Consider the following 20,121-nt stretch of genomic DNA (forward strand, 5'->3'; position numbering starts at 1 on the left):
ATTCAAACAGTTTACGAACTCCTAGAGGGAAATTCATACTTATAGAAAATATGCATCATGTCTTAACTACCCAGCCAAGTTTGACAGAATTGCACTGTATTTGCTACAGATGTTTTCCCTGAGGCTTTCCACACTTACTAAGTCCTTTTCTTAACCTTACTTTCTTACTGACCTCAAAATTAATTTCAATGTTTATTTAGTTACTTCATGTAAAGTTTAATATCTTACATCTGGAGGAACTCCTGTAGGAGATTTGCATAGCTGTCGTAAAATGGATTCTCTTCAGTGGTGGAATTAAATGTTACCTGAGAGAACAAAAATGAAATTCTCATGCCTTAGTATTTTTCCTACTCTAATAGCTACTAATAATCAATATTGGTCGCTATTGAAGATGCTTACATTGATATCCCTGGATATTGACAATTAGATAAACTTCATGAAGTTATTCTTGTCAGTTTATAAACACAAGTTTGCTTTTACATTCATTGATCCTAAATCTTGTTATTCTTGACACTTCTTTCAAGATTCTTGTAATTTTCTAAGAGTGAAGAAGCAGTTGTTAAGTTACCTTTTTACTTTCTGTGGTAAATGCAGAGGTGTTTCTTTACATTGGTCTTGATTTATTCTTTAAGATCTTCCATTTTAAAAAATCTTAAGCCTATAGGTTCGCTATTTTAAGTTCAGATATTGAATGGAATTTTTTTATATTGTCCTACATTTTCAGATTTCCAAGAACCACTGCTCTCATGTATTACCCACATATCTGATACTTACTTTTAATTGAAATTTCATGAGAAGTTATTGTGGCAGAAGTAGTTCTGCCAAGGATTAGACCAAAGCTGGAAAAGGATTCCTTCTGAAAGAAATAATTTGCCATTTGCTCATGACAAATTCACAGAATCATAGAATGGTTTGGGTTCAAAGGGACTGTAAAGATCTTCGAGTTCCAACCCCCTTGCCATGGACAGGGACACCTTTCACTAGCCCAGGTTGCTCAAAGCCCCATCCAACCCGGGCTTGAACACTTCCAGGGATGGGGCATCCACAACTTCTGTGGGCAACCTGTTCCAGTGTCTCACAACCCTCACACTGAAGAATTTTCTCCTAATGTCTAACCTAAATCTCCCCTCTTCCAGTTTTGATCCATTACCTCTTGTCCTCTCAATACATGCCCCTGTAAAAAGCCCCTCCCAGCTTTCGTGTAGACCCCTTTAGGCACTGGAAGGCTGCTATAATGTCTACCCGCGGCCTTTTCTTCTCCAGACTGAACAACCCCAACTCTGTCAGCCTGTCTTCATAGGAGAGGTGCTCCAGCCCTCTGATCATCTTTGTGGCCCTCATCTGGACTCACTCCAACAGCTCCATGTCCTTCTTATGCTGGGGACTCCAGAACTGGACACAGTACTCCAGGTGGGGTCTCATGAGAGCAGAGTAGAGGGGGACAATCACCTCCCTTGATCTGCTAGCCATGCTTCTTTTGATGCATCCCCGGACACAGTTGGCTTTCTGGGCTGCAGGCGCACATTGCTGGATCACCTTGACCTTCTCATCCACCATCACCCCCAGGTCCTTCTCCTCAGGACTGTTCTCAACCCATTCTCTGCCCAGCTTGTAACTGTGCTTTGAAGAAGAGAACTGGAATTATTATTTCCTTCTCTATGGTTCCAGGCTATGTGACCCGATGTTTCCATAATTTATGATATTTGAGGATAAGTATGTTTTCCTTTTCCACAAGATCTAACATTTTTTGCAACTGCCATGGACCATGACAATACCATTCAATTTTCTTTCTGAATACTGATAGGTTCATTGCTTCCTTTATTTTCATTATTGAGTGCTTAATTAGAAAAAGACCTTGAGTATGGTACTGTAATAATATCATTGTATTATTAATATGAAAATAATTTACTTGCTTTCTGAGGATAATGGAGCTCTTATTTGATTTTTAAATTATTAAAGATTACCCACAATGCAGATACTTGGCTAACAGACTTCTTTACTAGTTTTCCAGATAATGTTAACTTTTCCAAAAGACTCTACTAAGGCTTGTCATTAATTTCTTCTTGTCAACAAGGCTTTTTGCTGTAAATCCACAAAAGTACATTTCAGACCAATAATAAGTGAATTTGTTATGACCTTCCTAAACTCAAATTCTGGATTAGATTATATAATTAGTGGCAGAAAAGGACTTATTTTTTGACTGAATTCAAGAAGAGAAGCTTTTTAAACAAAAACAATGCACTGGAGGTAGACATGATGCCAGGTATGGTATGTCATAAAATCTTATTCTTACTAAGATTCAAACCAAAGGTTCATTTTGATTCTTCCATAAGAGTCATTGTTTATCTGATCCAAGTGAAATGATAAGATAGCACTCTTGTGTTGCATTGTGTTACCTTAAAATCACGGAATTTGTTTTAGTGTGAACTCATCAAAATGAGTTGTTAACACAATAACTAGAACTAATTTGCTAGTTATTCTCTCATTTATGAGAACATGTTTTTATGTTCTTAAAATCCAGTGAAATATACTGCAGGCAAGAGAATGCATATACTTTATTAGTAACTAACTGTCCTTGAAACAAGGTGTGATATTACCAGCAGAGTACAGAGGCAGGACAGATGTATAGATTTACCAGGGCAGGGAAACAGACTGTAGCATCCCTCCCAGCATCCCCTAAGGGATTTGAGTTTCTCTATCCCATTATATGATTCACAGCCCCTCAATTCACACTGCTTTTAATACAAATTTGAATTCACAGATAGTTAAATGCAGCTTCTTGTAGTTTTAAAAATGTTTAGAATTCTTTAGAGGAACTTTTTGAAGTACAAGGTATTTTCTAAAGGTGGTGAAAATAGCAGGTGCATTTGTATGCTCTCCACAATAACACAGAAATAATTTTCCCATCAGCTCCAGTCATTAAATTACCTTACTTTTCAGGTTGGTGAATAGATGTTGAGGGGAGGGCCACAAAAATGATCAGAGGAATGGAACATCTCTCCTGTGAGGAAAGGCTGAGAGACTTGGAGTTTTTTAGCCTGGAGGAGAGAAGGCTCTGGGGAAACCTCATAGCAACCTTTTACTACTTAAAGGTGATTTGTAAGAAAGATGTGGACAGGCTTTTTAATAGGGCTTGTAGCAACAGGACAAGGGCTAATGTTTTCAAACTAAGAGAGGACAGATTTAGACTAGACATAAGGAAGGCGTTTTTTACAGTGAGGGTGTTGAAACACTGAAAAGTGTTGCCCAGAGAGGTGGTAGAAGCCCTGTCCCTGGAAACATTCGAGGTCAGGTTGGACAGGTCCCTAGGCAACCTGATCTAGTTGAAGATGTTGCTGGTCACTGCAGGGGGATTGGACTAAATGACCCTTGCAGATCCTTTCCAACACAAACCATTCTATGATTCTGTGTTTCTATGTTGTGCCCCCTAGAAAGATAAAAGATACTGGTATGACAGTCAGGAAACCTGGACCATATTCTTTATCACAGACTTTTTCCCATGTCCCTATCATGTCATGTTGCCTCTTTGTGCCTCAGTTTCCTCTCAGATTTCTCACTAAAATAGTTTATAATCTCTTCGAGACAGGAATTGCTATTCTCTAAGTGATGGTAGAATGTCTTACATCACAGACCTGACACTGGGAATATTAGGTGAACTAGTCTTGTCAGAAAAAGATGCAATTTGACCTTAACCATGGCCAATGCTATTTAGTATATTCCTACTCTGCAGGCCTTCAGGATAATTTTATTTACATTTATCTCTCAGTAAAGACAGACTGACAGACAGTTAGGACAGCACATTTAGCTGCAAGCTCACCTGCAAAAAGTTCTTCAGCTATTGTAACTCAAAATATCAGTTCTGTCCATATATATATATATATATATGTATATATATGTATATAGATGTAGTAATGGATATATATCTATGTAAATATGTATACCTATATAAATATTTGAAGAGAGAAAGAGTATTCATTTATTTTGTGTGTAGTATAGTATACTATTATATAGTATAGTTTAGAAAATGTTAGTCATACACAACTCTTTGTTCCTTTTTTTTTTCGTCCTTGGTATGAAATGTTATATATTGAGAAAAGTCAGTTTACACACCTGTATCTCATTCTGTCTCAAAAGAAGACATGACCAAAAAGCATGAAATATAACATATTCTGCATATTTAGCAGAAATACGTCCTTCTTTGGTTTAGAAACATGGACTTGCCAAGTTCAGATTTCCTAACATCTGTGTTTTGTATAAAACATTTCAGAGATCTAGTTCTCTGCCTTTCTTTTCTCTGTGTCTCATTGTACCAAAATGGGATATCACGTCCAATTGCAGTCTTACTTCATAGCAGTCCACATCACAGTAGCAGATGTCAATGTTTAATACTGTCTATAACTTTAATTGATGACAATGCTCAATGTGGAAGTACATTTTAGGGCACTCAAGATGGACCAAGGATTCATACTCTTCAGGGAATGGATTAATTTAAAACTTATTTCTTTCCTTGTGTCTATATTTAGTGTAAGAACAAATCACTTTCATATAATTTTCTGTTCTGGCTACAGTCTTAAGGATGTCAAGGGAATGGATAAATGAATAAATGTTCTGCTATTTTCTCTTTATTATTATAATTTTTCTCACAAGATTGAGAAAAAAGGAGAATATAGTGAGAATAAAAATGCGCAGTATTGAAGCATTAAGATTTGGTGATAATTCATTTCTGTGACAGACTACAGCAAGTACAGAATGCAGTGTAAGATACATTATTTCTCCTGACAAAACCTGTAGAAGGAGTAGGAAATGGTATGCAAGTAATTTACTCTTATGACAGTCATCCTAAGGCAGCAGTCTCATGTTATCTTAGAAATGTCTATTGTGACAACATAGCTGGAGATATTTTATTTAAAGGTACTCATCAGTTCAGATTTATTTCTAATGCATGGAAGCAATACTGAGTTTTGTGCATAGGTCATTAGTTCTCCTTTAAGAATATGAGTATCAGTTTTTCTGTCAGACTGTTTTAAAGGAAAAGATGGCTTCACTGCAAATTTCTAGATGCTGACATTGATATTGAAGTTTTTTATTATGTGATCTGGCAAAACTAAAAACAATCAGGTTTTGACTTTTCCTTGTGGGGGTTTACTTCTGAAGTACTGTATTATTTATATAAATGAGAATAATAATGGTTCAATTTAGAACTCTGCTCCTTGATTAAATCCCACTGCAGCTACTGAGATGTGGAATAATAGAGGATATTTTTTCCTAGCAATGTTGGCATGATTTTTGTGGGCTTGAAATACGTCACTTGAAATTACATGTCCATACAAAATTTAGCAATAGTAAATACTCAAATACAAAACTATTAGAGCACAGAGCATTATTTCGTTCCCTAAATTGTTTCAATTGAGTTTAATATACTTTTACTAAGAAATTGTCCCAATAAATTTACTGTTTGGTCATTACCCAATAAACAGCATGCAATAGATTTTAGTTTTAGAGGGTATTTTTCAAAGCACTCTGCCAGAAAGGTTTAGACACTAGAAATGCTGTAAATGTCCAGGTAGTTGATGTAGTTGTTATATGCTCAGCAATAGTTTGTTCAATAATCGTGATTAGAAGGGTTTTTTGTTGACAGACAGAGGCTTACAGAGACCCTGGACTAAGAATGACGCGGAGCTTTCTTTTGGGCAGGATATCAGGGACCTGGAACAAAGATGTCCTTAATGTGGATGGAACTGACAAAGCCTACCTCAGTTGCAGAAAAAGAGGATTGTATTATCTCACAAATAGTTGTCATGAGGCTAACTTGAAAGAAATCTACATATAGTCATCTGTCATCCTGAAGAATGCATGTAGTAAGGTATTTAAAGTAGCCAAGGTTAGAGGAGCTTCATTCACAATTTAAATTTCCTCTAGTGCAGAGGTGTCTAATTCATGGGCAGGAACAAGGGTGAAGTATACCAAGGCCTAGCTGCTCTAGCTGACTGTATAATGTAGATGTAATGTTTCTCCTTGGTGTGGGTGTTTCTAAAAATTATTAATTTTGTACATAATCTCACAAAAAATACCACCGATTCAGTTCTGTCCTACTGGAATTTTGAGCTTGCATGATAGGAACAGCATCAAGTAGGAAACATTATTGATGGGAAAGATTAATAATTTGAACAAATGGCCATTTTTAATGTAAGAAAGAAGCTATCTGGGTGCTATAAGTTTAACAGGGTTATTTCAAGGAGTCCATCTCACCCCACTATGTTGAAATCTTCAAGTGATCCAACTGTCTGTAGTCACTACACCTATACACCTCATTCTTGCCTTGCAGGTTGCCTCTGGGGCAGTTCTAGTCCTGGTACCACCACCAAGTTTTTACGTATGCTGGGGCAGATCCTTGTATTCCCAATACTGTTCTTGCTTTTTTCACCATAAAGTGATGATAATTATGCCTTGCTACTATCCAAAATATTTATCTGTAAGTCCTTCCAATTGCTTTAGATAATTAGTAATATTTGTGGACAATTTCTAATGTGCTTCAGGTATTATTATTATTCTTTATAACCAATATAGTATTTCAACTACAATCCCTAAGAGTCAGGCTTGTTCAGCAGCCAAAAGCAGAGCACAGACAGTGCAGTAAAGCATGGAGTGAATACTGTTAGAGATCACGCCAAGGATAACTCAGGGCAAACAATTGGCTCAGAAGCCAGAGAAAAACATCATGAAAAACAGCAAACTGAGAAAAGGGCATGCAGGAGGGCAGAATATTTATCCCCCAATTATAGCAATATGCTCTTTAGTTCAGTGACTATAAAACCCATGTTGAACGAGGGTGCATTTCTCTTTTAAGAGGGAATCTGCTTATATTAACAATAAATGATCATTGCTTTTAAACAGTGCAGTAATTCTGTTCAGATGTGGTAATGAAGACAATGGAGATTGAATTTATTAAATTTCTTACAGGTAAACAAGGGGTCATATACAGAAACATACCAGACTTCACATTTCAAATGTCAGTATCTTTTGCTGAGTTAGTGGAAATGTCTAAATTTCTTTCAGTTAGCTACTGGCATAGAGAAAACCACTCATTTGTGAGAAAATGTTAGTCTTTAGAGCTTGGAATTGATATTCTTAATTTCTTGGTGGGTATTAGATACTAGTAAAACAATATTTTTAATCTCTAAAAACCTGCAAACAAGAAAATGCTATAGTGAAAATCCTTATCATGCTGATTACATTGTCAATGATAATGAGAATGTTTCTGCTGGTCTTCATGAAACTGGGTTAGATATTGTAATGTCTCTGCATAGAAGTTGAGAGCTAAGTGCATTATGTTTTTTTTCTGGAGACCTGTCAAAACCTAACACAACAGTATGTTCCTTCTGCATGAGATGAAACAGCTACTCTGCCAGGAAGAATATGTCAACATGGTAAATTTTCACCTCTCTGGAAGTGGGCAGCTTGATGATTGCAGCCTGATTGTAACACCGAGGAACATTATTGTCAACTCCACTACCTCATATGAGAGACGAAACACAAAGGTATGTCAGCTTGGGTAATCTTTTCAACAGTTTTAAAATGCAGATGGTGGTTTCCCCCTCTTAAAAGACAAATTACATGTCAAGGGTATCACTACACAGTAAACAGCCGTGTGGTGGTGGGTTGCTTTTACCTCTGTTCTAATTTGCCTCTGGTAAAACAAATGCACATACTAAACACCTTGGATTTGCATTTCCTATATATTTCCTTGTTAAAAGGTTCGCAGATGGGTCTGTTGCATCAGCAACTGCAGAGACATCACATGAAGTTGATCCGTCATGGCAACTGCTTCCTCTGTGTGTCCATTAGCAGGTCTGTCACGGGGCAGGTTCTGAGCATGTTCTCATGGCTACTATTCTTACTTTTAAGCTACATTAAATAAGATATTTTTCTAAGGAGTAAGGCCTCTTAGAGGATATTAGAAGTTACATTTTTTGTATTACTTTTCAAAGAATAAAGTAATAGTGATACAATATTTTGTACTTCTGTGGAAGTTTGCTTTTGTTAGTCTCGGAGTGCCATAAAATAATTTTCTACTATATGTTTTTGGACAGGTGGATAAGCACAAATCTAGGTCTGATTCTCTTCTCTCTTGTGTTGGCTTTGCCCTTACAAATAGGTTAATTTGGCTTTCTTTTTCTGTCTGGTGGAGGGAATGACTTCTTCAGACCCTGCCTACGACCACCCCATCATGCCAGGGGGAATGGAAGGGGGTGGCATAGGCAGTATGAGCTGGGGGCATCAGTGATAGCAAGTGTAAGCCCCCATGTGAAGCTTTCTCTGGGTTTTCCAGGCAGTACTAGTCTTCACGTCAGTGCCTTGCTGGGTGTGAATGAAGACATATTGCAGAGAGCAAAGCTGTGCAGGCACTTTTTACTTCACTCACAGTAAATACTCTGTGGTGGAGGTATGGCCAAGTAAGAGCAATCTGAAGACAGTCTTCATGATTCACAACATGACGACAGTTGTGTGTAAGCAGCCCCCATAAAACGCAGTGCTCTTGTTTTCCAGCTAGCAGCTCTGGGAACGTTTACTATAGTTGTGGCTATAGCTAACTGTGGGGACAGGGATGGGGTGCAGAAGTTTTGGGAATGTACTAGGGAAGTTTCTTGCTTAAAAAAAATTTCGAAGACAAGATTGTCTCCCTCCTGATTTGGCATGATTTAAGATATCATGCTGTCCTTTAACTTCCTGAGTGATGCAGTAAGGACATATAACACTATTACAGTAAGATGGATAAATATTTTATTTCCTTCTGAAATATCTTTAATGAGAGAGAAAAATTTTTCCTCTTAGTTGACAGGGGACAGGGAATCTTTGAGAGGTTCTGGCAGAGCTGTTTCCACCTGTGCACAACACTGGCTTTGCTATGGAAGATGGTACGGGTTCATATTGTATGTCACATAAGGATCTCTGCATGTCAGAAAGGCTGCAGCTTCACTCAAATTTGGTGTTAGTAGAAGCAGTTAAAGCAGCAAGGCACACCAAGAGCATCACACTGGCAGGTGTGGACATGCCTGTTCACATGCACATGTTGAACACCCCACCAACAAATTCACAACCTGAAAATGTTTTAGGTATAGCCAGTATGTCTGCACTTGTCACTCAGGGTCTCATATACAAACTTTAGTTGGAGATTATATGAGTGACAATCTGCTCTTAGAAATATGTTTTTTCAGCAGAAGTTGAGCCTCATCATGGCTGGGAGCCATCTCACCTTGTAACAGGAGTTACTGTACCCACTGAAGGGATCCCAGGTTTTCTCAATGGAACAGCTTGATTTCCTCCCACTGTGCTTGTTATAGCTTAAGACTGAGTATAAGAAATAGGTTTTATTTCAACAATGACAACATTACAGATATCTTCTTTCAATCTTGCTCATTGTTACCATTAAATTGAGAACACATACGGAGGCAATAATAGGGTTATTTTTTCAGAGTAATTTACAGCTGCTGAAGGTGTGGGCCTCAGATGTGTAATTCTCACACAGACACCACTATTGGTGTGCTCTGTTAGAAGATGAAAAAGTTTTAAGTTTTGTTTATTTTCTCTTACTGCCTTGAGTCTTTGGGAGAACTGTGTCCATTTCAAACCAGCTTGGGATAACTCTTGGACTTGCTGGTAGTTTCTGAATTTCCTTTACTGTTCTTCATTCTCTGAAATTTGTATACATATGCTTTTGAATATTCATGTTTACAGTATTTTTTAGGATTTGAGAACTTCTCCATTGTACTCCTTGTGTTGCATGTTACCAAGTAACTTTAATCAAAACTACCTCATTCTTGCTTAAGTTTTGCTTATTAAGCTCAGGCAATTCTGAATACTAGCAAGCTGTCACTTCTCTGCTTAACCTAGAAATCATCAACACATCTAAATAAGCTCTTTTAGAAGTTACAATAGATTTTATGGATTCCCCACTGGTGGTTTATTAGCTGGCATGCCTCCCAGCTGATATTTATTTCTTATGGTGTTTGGGTTTTTTTTCCCCAGAATCAGAATTGCTGATATACCAGTGTTTAATTGCTGAGGGTTGATATATTTATGTATCATCAGGAAGAAATTCCCCCTATTCATAACCCAATCTCAAATTCTTATCCTTCTTCATAATTCTTAGGAAGCAACATGCACTGGCATTTTGTATGAAGGCCATAAATACCTGTCCAAGCTCATGGCTATAGGATCTCTATTTGAAACTAAACTTCTCAACATTCAGCTCACTGCTCTTTTGTCCATAATTAATTTGAAAGTCAGTGAACTCCTTTTTTGTAGCTTCTTCCTCCGCATTTTCTCTTTAAGCCAGTTCTTTTACCTTTGATAAGTCCAAATGTCTGTAGCCCTAGAGAGGTCATTATTCAGCTGGCAACATTTCTTTTGCTTCAAGGGAAAAATTTGCACCCTTGTTTTTACCTTCTCGCTGTGAGGTAATTGATTTCAAAGTCTTAATTTCCTGCTTACCACCCATTATGCTTTATAATATATTTTTTGCTAAATGCAGAATTCAAAGAAGCGTTTTTACCATTATCATATTTACTGAGGTCATGATGTCATCAAGAAAAGAATCATGCAGATAGCTATGAAAAGAGTGTCTGCGTCATTCTGTGATCATTTTCCTCAAAAGTAATTCCTATAATTTGGGGCATATTTTGAATGTTTCTGTGGAACTTAAACTGCTGTTGAGCAAGTGTTGATTGATTACTACAAGAACAGAACTTTTGGCAAGAATTAAGCTTAACATTGGCAAGTTGCTTGATAATTATTAGAGTATCAAAACCGACACAAATATGTGCATTATGCAGGGAGCTCAGTCTCAAACCACATTTACAGTTACGTGTTCCTCTTGGAATTGATTCTAGAATCCAGCGTTATGCTATTGAACACAAAAATAACATTAGGGTTGGTAAAATTTACTCTAGAATATCTCTTAGTGTAAAAATTAATTTCAAAAGAAGGTAACCAATAAGTGGAGATATTAATCAGCTTCGCTTGTTGCTAAAATGCTTCCTATTCCTTTCTTTTCTCTTTAGCAATTCTGCAAAGGTATTTGTTGTGAGAGTTCCTTTTGGTTTTTTTGTTTTGTTTTGTTTTGTTTTGTTTTACTTCAGTGATGTTATTGTAATTCTGTCCAGATATTCCAGTGAAATCAACCATTTACAATTTGGTAAGGGTTTTTTATTAATAAAGATTAAATGCATTTAAAAAGTAAAAGTGGAATAATTTTAATCTTGAAATAGAAGGGGAATTTGCTTGGTAAAATCCCAAGGAAAATGCCATGAAAATAAAATTAAGCAATTTAAGTATAAAACAGTATCTGTTATTGTGCCAGTATCTGCAAAAACAGGATGTAACACTGGTATTCAGGAGAAATTCTAATCTTGGAGCACTGTTCTACAGGCAAAGGTATCTGTACAAGGAAATTCAATGACTGATATTTTTTCTTTAAGGTAGTTGCCTACAGATCTGTTGTAGCTGCATCTCACTTGACAACACCTCAATTTTGTCTAGCTGGGCCTAAGTTCTTACATAGGGGCTACTCCCACTTCTGGTTTCCTCCACCTTCCTCTCTCCTGTGTCTTCCTCTTCCTCCTGCCCTCACCAGTTCCACAATCATGCATAAGCTTGGCTTTGTCATCAGTTGCTCAGAAGTGAGGAGAAAAGCATCTCTAGAAGTTATTTAACCTCTTCCAGACACATTTATTGGAATAATAGAAAACACCTTTTTTAGATGTTGTTTTCTTTCCACTAGTCATTGGGTGAGTAACTCAAACTTCACAGTGTCTAAAATTTTTAATGTCTTAAGTTAGGGCAAATAAATCTCACCCATCATCTCTTAAATTGGAAGCTTTACACTTGGGAGAAGTTTACTGCTGTAGAGTACAGATGGAAAATAAAAAAGCCTGAGTAAACAGGCTTTTGGGAATCCAGTCTTATAGGATACGAGAGAATATGTGATTAATGCACATTCATGGGACTCACACTGCCATAGCATCATCAGGCTACCCTTTGCTCACAAAAAACTTACCTGCTTTACCTGGAGTTTGCAGATATGTAGACTTCCACCATGATAAATGTTGGAAGGACTGTTTTCTCCCCAAACCTTGACATACTAGTTTGGGACATATTACAGCCACAGTTTCTTAGAGTATGGAGGAAAAAATACAGAATGTGGTTTGTTTTGTTTCACTGTTGATGTAACTGCATCACACCTGTACCACATGTATAGCTCAAAATCTTAAATGTTTTAGGATAGGAAAGATGCTACTGTGGCAAGACTGAGGCACAACAAAATAGAACCAAGACCTGAAAAAAAAAGGGTAGATATAGTTGCATAGATTCTTGTGTTTTTTCACTGAATTTCCCTGGTCTACCATGGGGTACTGCCTTCAGAACCTAGCTCCCTACATGCAATGACAGTATGAATTGCATGTATTTGCTGCTTGTTCACCAACTACACAGGTACAACATAACATAATATATACCAAGGGGTGACAATTATTATAGTAAGACCATATATTAAGGCTTGCACAAATCTAAAAATTTATCATGTTTTAATTTTCAGACTTTGCATAAATTAATTTACATAGGCTGAACATGTGCCTCTAAAAAGTGGGAGATTTGACCTGCATGCAATTTAAGGGCATTGCTGATATGAGAAAAAAAATTGTGCAGACAAGGTTTATGAAAGCAAGGTTCAAATCCAGACTGGTAACATAAACCAGGCTTCTAGACTTGTATTTATAATTAAATCTGGGAGCCACATCATAATCAGATGACAAAGTGAGGAAACGAGGATAACTGCAAAAAAACATTAATTCTTATGTAAATGGAAGTTGCAAAAGGGTTAAGATCAACTGGATACTCATTATGTATGTTCAAACTAAAGACAGAAAATTATGTTTGCTTAGAGATCCGTTGGGTTTTTGCGCTTACCATCCTGAAGGCTGAAATGCTTTTGATTGAGAATGTTTTGTCACTGGTTTTATGAAGTCTTACAGAAACATGCATTGCTCATTATATAACAAAAGCAGTGGATCAGCTAAGTGTGGTTAGAAATTCTGCAAGAAAAACTGACAAAGGCCCAGTTCTATTTCAGCTTTACAAAGAGACTCTGACTTAAAAGATTTGTTCCCATGTAACTGGTGGCAGGACTAGGGCAGAAGGGCATACTGGGAAATTAATTCTCCTGCTTTCATAAATAAGGAGTTGGTTGTGACATAATGTGATTCTCACAGAATAGATGATTGTCACATATGTTGTGAAACCCACTATTGTAACCTCCTCTCTATAAGGCTAGAATTTAGCCCAGTGTTTCTATTTAAAGCAGTGAAATACAGAGTCTAATTAGTGATGTGCTTATGCATTATTCCTACACCAGAGAAATAACTCTTACAGAAGGCTTGCTCTTGTGTAACATATGTTTATTTACCCTTTTGTAGATTTATTATCTAACTATGTCTTTTATGGTTCAGGCCATGGATTATTAATTGAAAAAGTAAAATAAGCAATCATGTTTGGTTGCCATAGAAAAGCTACCCAAAATATAGTTGCTGAGGAAACCATACTGAGAATATACACAATATATAACCTAATAATGTTGATATACAGCTTTAAGACTCGGAGGATATGAAATACACTTTTTGGTCTTATTGGAACTTGAAATACTGAATCTGATACATGCTAATGATTTTATTTTTTAAAAAATCTTTCTGTTGCATATAAAGATATTGCTTACTTAACTATCAGTTACGTTATCTTTATGATAATGCATAGACAATGTAACAGTTTTTTTAAAAAACCCTGCTTTGTTAAAGGAAGAAATAGTCTTTGGAAAAAGATTGTAAATGGATGAACATCATAATGATGAGTGCTGATTTTCTAATCCAATTAAAGAACTACAACAATGAGAAAAATATGAATTGAAATTATAATTTTTGCCTGCAGCATTGTGGTATTTTATTTCTAATTGTAGAAAAAGGCTAGTATGACCTACCACTTCCAAGATGTGTTCTATGACATATGTTGTATCTTTTCTGACAGGAGCATGTATATAATCCTTTTCTTACACTTCAGTATAAGAATTTCAGAACATTTGCATGGAACCCGTTCGAGGACTCTGCCTCTCCAGTGTTAGTAAGATTTTCCCGGTGCCTACCACAAATATTTATTGCTACAGTGTAACCCATTTACTTCTTGTCCTGTGGGTCATGAACAAAGAAAAGAGTATTTAATACCTTTCTGCAGCATCTCTCAATGTACATGAGGACTCCTGTCAGGTTTCCAAATTAGTACTATCTTATTTTATTAAATAACCAGTTTTCCATTTTTATTGATACCTTATGTTTTATGCCTAGATTGCTACAACTTGCTTGAAATTCTGTGCCCAGAAATGGATTACATATTCCAGCTAAAACCTAATCCATGCTAGACAGAGCAAAGGAACTACTTCACTTGTCTTCAGATATTCCTAATTATAAATAGGTTGGTTGTCTTATTCTTGGGAGTAGGATATTATTCACTCTTGTTCAGTTTGTCATCCACTGTAATCCCTAAGACCAATTTTTGAAGAGCTGCTACCTAAATCTGATGTTGTATATCCTGCATTTGTGCAGTCAATTATTGCTAAAAATAGAAACCTGCATTTATTCATGGTGAATTGTTTCCTGTTCTTCAGTAGAACATTAATTGTATGTTAAGAATATTTGAACTCTAATGATGCTAGCTAAGATATTTGCAGCCCCTTTCAGTTTTGCCTTTCACAAATACAATAATGGTAATAATGCAATAAAAAGAGTGTGAGAAGCCTTCAGACTATTAATGAAAATGTTGGTTAGTACTAAAGCCAAGACAGACTGCAGTGGAACTTCAGTACATCCATCTATTTTTGACAGCTGTCTACTGTTAGGTGCAATCTAGCCTTCAGTTGTCCAACCAGTTTTGCATCACGCAGTAGGAAATTGAGCAAGACTGTATTTCCCTAACTTGCATATGACAAATCTGTCCTGCTAGATTGCTTTCCCCAGACATTCAGCAGGCTGAGATTTCCCATTACCTAAAGGTTCCACACTTATTTCTACGTCCTGTAGATAAAGAACTCCCTTAGCTTAATCTTCCTTGTCTGTAATCAACTGCTTCTCATGACTGTACCTTTGCTCTTTTATTTTCTGAACCTTGAATAAACCTTCCTTCAGCTTTCTCCATATTCTGGGTCTCCAAACTGATAACTTGCTGCTGAGTATACAGGGTAGCATCTCATTATTTGCCTGCTCTTAGTGAACAAGCTATATCCTATAATATTGACAAGTGAGTCATGTGAGATTTTCCACAAAATAAATGCTATGACTATTTAGTCACATCCTTAACTATGTAGTAAGATTTCCAGCTCTTCTTGTTTAGCTTCCTAAGTTTGGTGAAATATGCAGACATTTTGGGTATTTACCAAATTGACTCACCGTCCTCTGTCTCTCTGCTTATACCCTATCATGGATAGATTTAGCTTTTTCATCTGCATTTAGACCTTTCCCAAGGATCTTGGGATTTTGTCACAACCCCTTCACAACAGATTAACATGTGATGTGAGGAAGAGACTGACTTTGTTCGGCATCACAAGGAAAATTATCATGGAAGGCATCATGTCCCACCAGGCAGTGCTCTCACTTCACCCCAACCCTTCAGCCTTTCCCCAGGACCTTGCAAATATTCCCAGTCTGGGTTGTGCCAGGGTTGGGCAGGAGAAGGCTCGTGGGTGAGTGGGGCTGGGCAGTGATGGGGGGGCAGCCCAGTGTCCTGTGGGGCTGTAGCTGCAAGGCAGGTCTGAGGCCCCACCAAGAAGCCCAGGAGGTAAGTCAGGGTCAGGATCAATACCACCAGGGCTCAAGGCTGGACACAGACAGGTGTCCTGCAAGGATACTGCAAGGTGCCTCCAGCAAGCACCAAAGGAGGGAGCCTGGGATTGGTGCAGGTCCCACATTGGCAGAGGCCTCAGAGGTGGTTTTTCACAGGGTTTCTTTTTGTTTGTTTGTTTTTCCACACATTGGCTGTTTTCTCTGAAGTTCAGATCCCAGGTTATGTAGCTACACCAGATCAGGGTTGAGTATGGTCAGTTAAACCTTGGAGGAGGACTACTGTTGTGGTCTGTTTGTATCTCTCAAATTTACAGGACAAGGTACTCTGTAAATTAAACTTTATATTGTGAGCTCATTAGAAGAGAAAATAAACACAACAAACAAGGGCTCAAAACCCTTTGTACAGACTAGTCTAATACATTAATTTACTAATTCATCACTTAGTTAATGAAGTTTCCAATTCACAAGTTCTCTAATTCATAATTAGCAACTCGTAACTTCACTCACAGAATCATATAGACATAGAATACCTGTTTGGAAGGGACCTCAAGGATCATCTGGTCCAACTTCTCTTGGCAAAAGCACAGTTTAGACAAGATAGCCCAGCACCCTGTCCATCTGAATCTTAAAAGTGTCCAATGTTGGATAATCTACCACTTCCCTGGGGAGACTGTTCCAATGTTCTTGTGAAAAATTGCCTATGTGTCCAATTGGAATCTCCCCAGGAGTAACTTGTACTCATTAACCATCAGCTTTTCCATGTAAGTACTGGCAAAAAGGGAGTCTTAGTCTTCTTGGTAGCCACCCTTTAAATACTGGAACATGGTGGTAAGGTCTCCCCTAAGCCTTCTTTTCCCCAGGCTGAACAAACCCAGTTCTCTCAGCCTTTTCTCATATGGCAGGCTTCCCAATCCTTTGATCATCTTTGTGGTGCTTCTCTCTACCCCCTCCACACTATCCACATCTGTTTTTTGTATAGGGGGGACCAAAACTGAACACAGTGTTCCATATGTGGCCTGACAAGTGCTGAGTAGACTGGAATAATAACTTCTCTATATTTGCTAGTGATACCCTTGTTGATGCAACCCAGCATCCTGTTGGCTTTCTTTGCCACAGTAGCACATTTTACTCATACTGAGCTTGTTGTCCACCAGAACCTCCAGGTCCCTTTCCACAGAGCTGCTCCCCAGCCGAATAGTTCCCAGGCCTGTGATGCACTCCTGGAATATGTTTTCCCAGGGGCAAGACCTTACATTTTTCCTTGTTGAACTTCATAAGGTTCTTGTTAGCCCACTCTTCCTGCCTGTCCAGATCTTCCTGAAGGGTGGCTCTCCCTTCTGAAGTGTATATTTCCCCACTCAGTTTGGTATCATCTACAAACGTCATCAGGATACGCTGGGTCCCATGATCCAGATCACTTATGAAGATAATAGAGTGTTAGGCCAAAATGTGGAAAGACCCAAAGGCCTACATTTGTGCACCTATGAGCAAAATAGTTACCTAGCCAATGGTGAGAGTGCTCATCCTTCCTCTTCCATCACAGTGCAGGCATTCACTGTATTACACTGGGAAGCAAAAAAGCCTCAGCAGTCCAGCTGCTGTTGGATCCACTTCAAAAACTTTTTGGGTAGGCTTTTGAATTTATACCTTCCAGCTTGGAAGTTTGGTCTATCCCATTTCTGTGAGTCACCAGATTCTGAAAAGAAAAACCTGCCAGTCGATAACTATGCAAGGACTGTGGCTGGAGGAGCTCACAGCATACGTCGGGCCTCAGCATGAGCTGCGCGTTGGCCAAATCTGAGCGGGAGTTGAAACAAAGTTGCAACTATGGAGAAAGATGGTTGGAGGCTGGTCAGGTCAATGACAGCCTGTTGGTTCTCCTGAGCCTTGGCAGGTTATTTATGGCAGTATCCTTACTGCTCTTGTGGGAGCAAGTAAGGAACACAAAATCCTTGGACACATTTTAATTATTCCTAAAAGGTGACACAGGTCTTGGTCTCCAGGTGGTTCCAGAGTGGTGTACAGGGTTGTGTTGTAGCAGGCACATGTTTTAAACAAGTTACTTCATACAGAAAACCAGTCATCCACATATTCATCAATAATTTTAGCTGGAAACATCAATAAAAATTTTTAGGAGGTTGAGCTTAGGAGGTTGTACAGATATATTGCTTTAGTGCTCCCTAAACAAAACCTGAGTAGTCTGGTATGATTCTGGATTGTCTCAAAGAGTGATGGATTAAGTATTCCCCAGGTAATCTGCACAAAGCAACACTGCTGACCCGAATGGTTCCTTGAAAGCTATTCTGGTTTATTGTGTCAGTGATCCACAGATAATAGGTCTCTGGGGGACTTAGGAACCAGGTTTTTCAAACTGTGAGGCAGTAAGGATGCTCTGACTTGCCAAGTCTAGGCAAACTTTGCTACATCTTGAGGCATATTTGAAGGGCTTGAAGCAATGCCTCACAGACTTACTGAACTTGTAACAGATTTAAAGGAGGAACAGTCAGGAAAGGCAGAGATTATGGACTGGGGAAAGGCATGAGTGGGAGGGAAATCATGCAGTGCTCAGCCAAAATCTTAACTGTAGAAACAATTTTCAGGCACAGAGGCAAAGAAAAAGAATTCATATATTTTCAAGCCTTGTGATAGCTGTACAATGATGTGTCAAAGTTTCTGAGTTGCTGCAGACTCACAGTAGAATATATTTACATTCTTCTGCTAGAGTGAGAAGTAGTCACACAGTAATTTCACAAGCAAACTTAAAAACATTAGCAGTTCTAATTATTGAGGAAAAGGTAGCATATTAATGGTTTATTTCATGTAATTTCATGTGGCAGAAGGAAAATTTCAAAATTAATTGCCACATGCAATGATGTGATGTGGAAGAAGGAAACTTAGCTTTGGAAAAAATAAAACCTTTCAGCAGTGAAACTTACTACTGAAAAAGACTTATCTCAGAGAAAACATTTCTGCTTATTCAATCCAGTTTGTGTGACCTCACAAAAACTAGGATTATCACATAGTCATTCTTGTTTAATGTTTGTGTGCTCTCAAATCTAATTCTTACATTGAAAAAATGTCATTGAATAAACAATAACAAACGCATTTATTACATACCATGTTCTCATTACTTTTTAAGGATAACTCTTAGAAGCCCATGGACCTATAAAGGCTTTGTCCTTTACAAAAAGGAAATTTGATATGCAAGCTCCAGTGGATCATAAAATGTTTTTGCCAAATTCTGAATTTTCCAAAACATAAATTGTATTTTAGAGATCTAGCTACATTTTATTAACTTGTGGATGAATGTTTATTAATATTGTTCATGAATTGTCATTATTCATTAATTCTTTTTATTAATGTCTAGATTCTTGTTTAGCCAACTGAAACAAGATTACTTCAGAATGTGGACTGAGCTCACTAGCCTTAGTTTGCATGGAGTGCCATTGCAATTCCTTATTTTTGAAGCATACTTGTTTGTGGTGAATCATGAATCCCAGTGTGCTGCTTAGGCCTTACTTAGACATCATTAGAGTACCCCCTGCATGTTTTAACGAGAAATGTAGTAACTATTGTGCCTTTAAGTAACAAACAACAATTCAGCCATGCATCCTTTCATAGTGATATATACCAACTATCAGAAAATCAGATTGCTGGCTCTCTCAAGCCAATTATGTGAATGACAAGTGACACTCTTTCTTAGTACCCAAAGTGGCACAGTCACAACTGGTACATGATATTTGTGGCTAGTCACATGATGCATTTAGCCATCAGGTGGTCTGCAATAACTAAAATAGATATGTGGGAAAGGTTGAGTTGAAATGCATGCTGCATACCTAATTTTCTAATATTTTCCCATTGCATGAGCATTTTCTGTTCTATTAAATTCTGTGTTAAAAGAACACTGTGTCCTATAAGAATTACAGCAAGAAGAAATTATTCTCACTTATCACATTACAGAAATGCAAAGCTTCAAACAATGTCAAATTATTTTTCATGATAAGTTTCTTCATGTGATGCTGCACTTACTGTTTTGAATTCATAGTTTTAAAGTTGTGCCTCCATTACAAGTTGCAGGTGGCCTAATTAAAACCAAGACTTATTAAGAGTCAAGTGGGAAGATAAAATCATAAAGAAGGAAATATTATGAATAATATATAGTAAATTATATGCAACAGAATCTAAAATAGGTAGGCAAATGTTGAATTAGATTCATAGAGAGCACTTTTCCTGTTCTCCCACTTAA

This window comes from Apus apus, chromosome 1 (assembly GCF_020740795.1).
Source record: "Apus apus isolate bApuApu2 chromosome 1, bApuApu2.pri.cur, whole genome shotgun sequence".
Lineage (NCBI taxonomy): Eukaryota > Metazoa > Chordata > Aves > Apodiformes > Apodidae > Apus > Apus apus.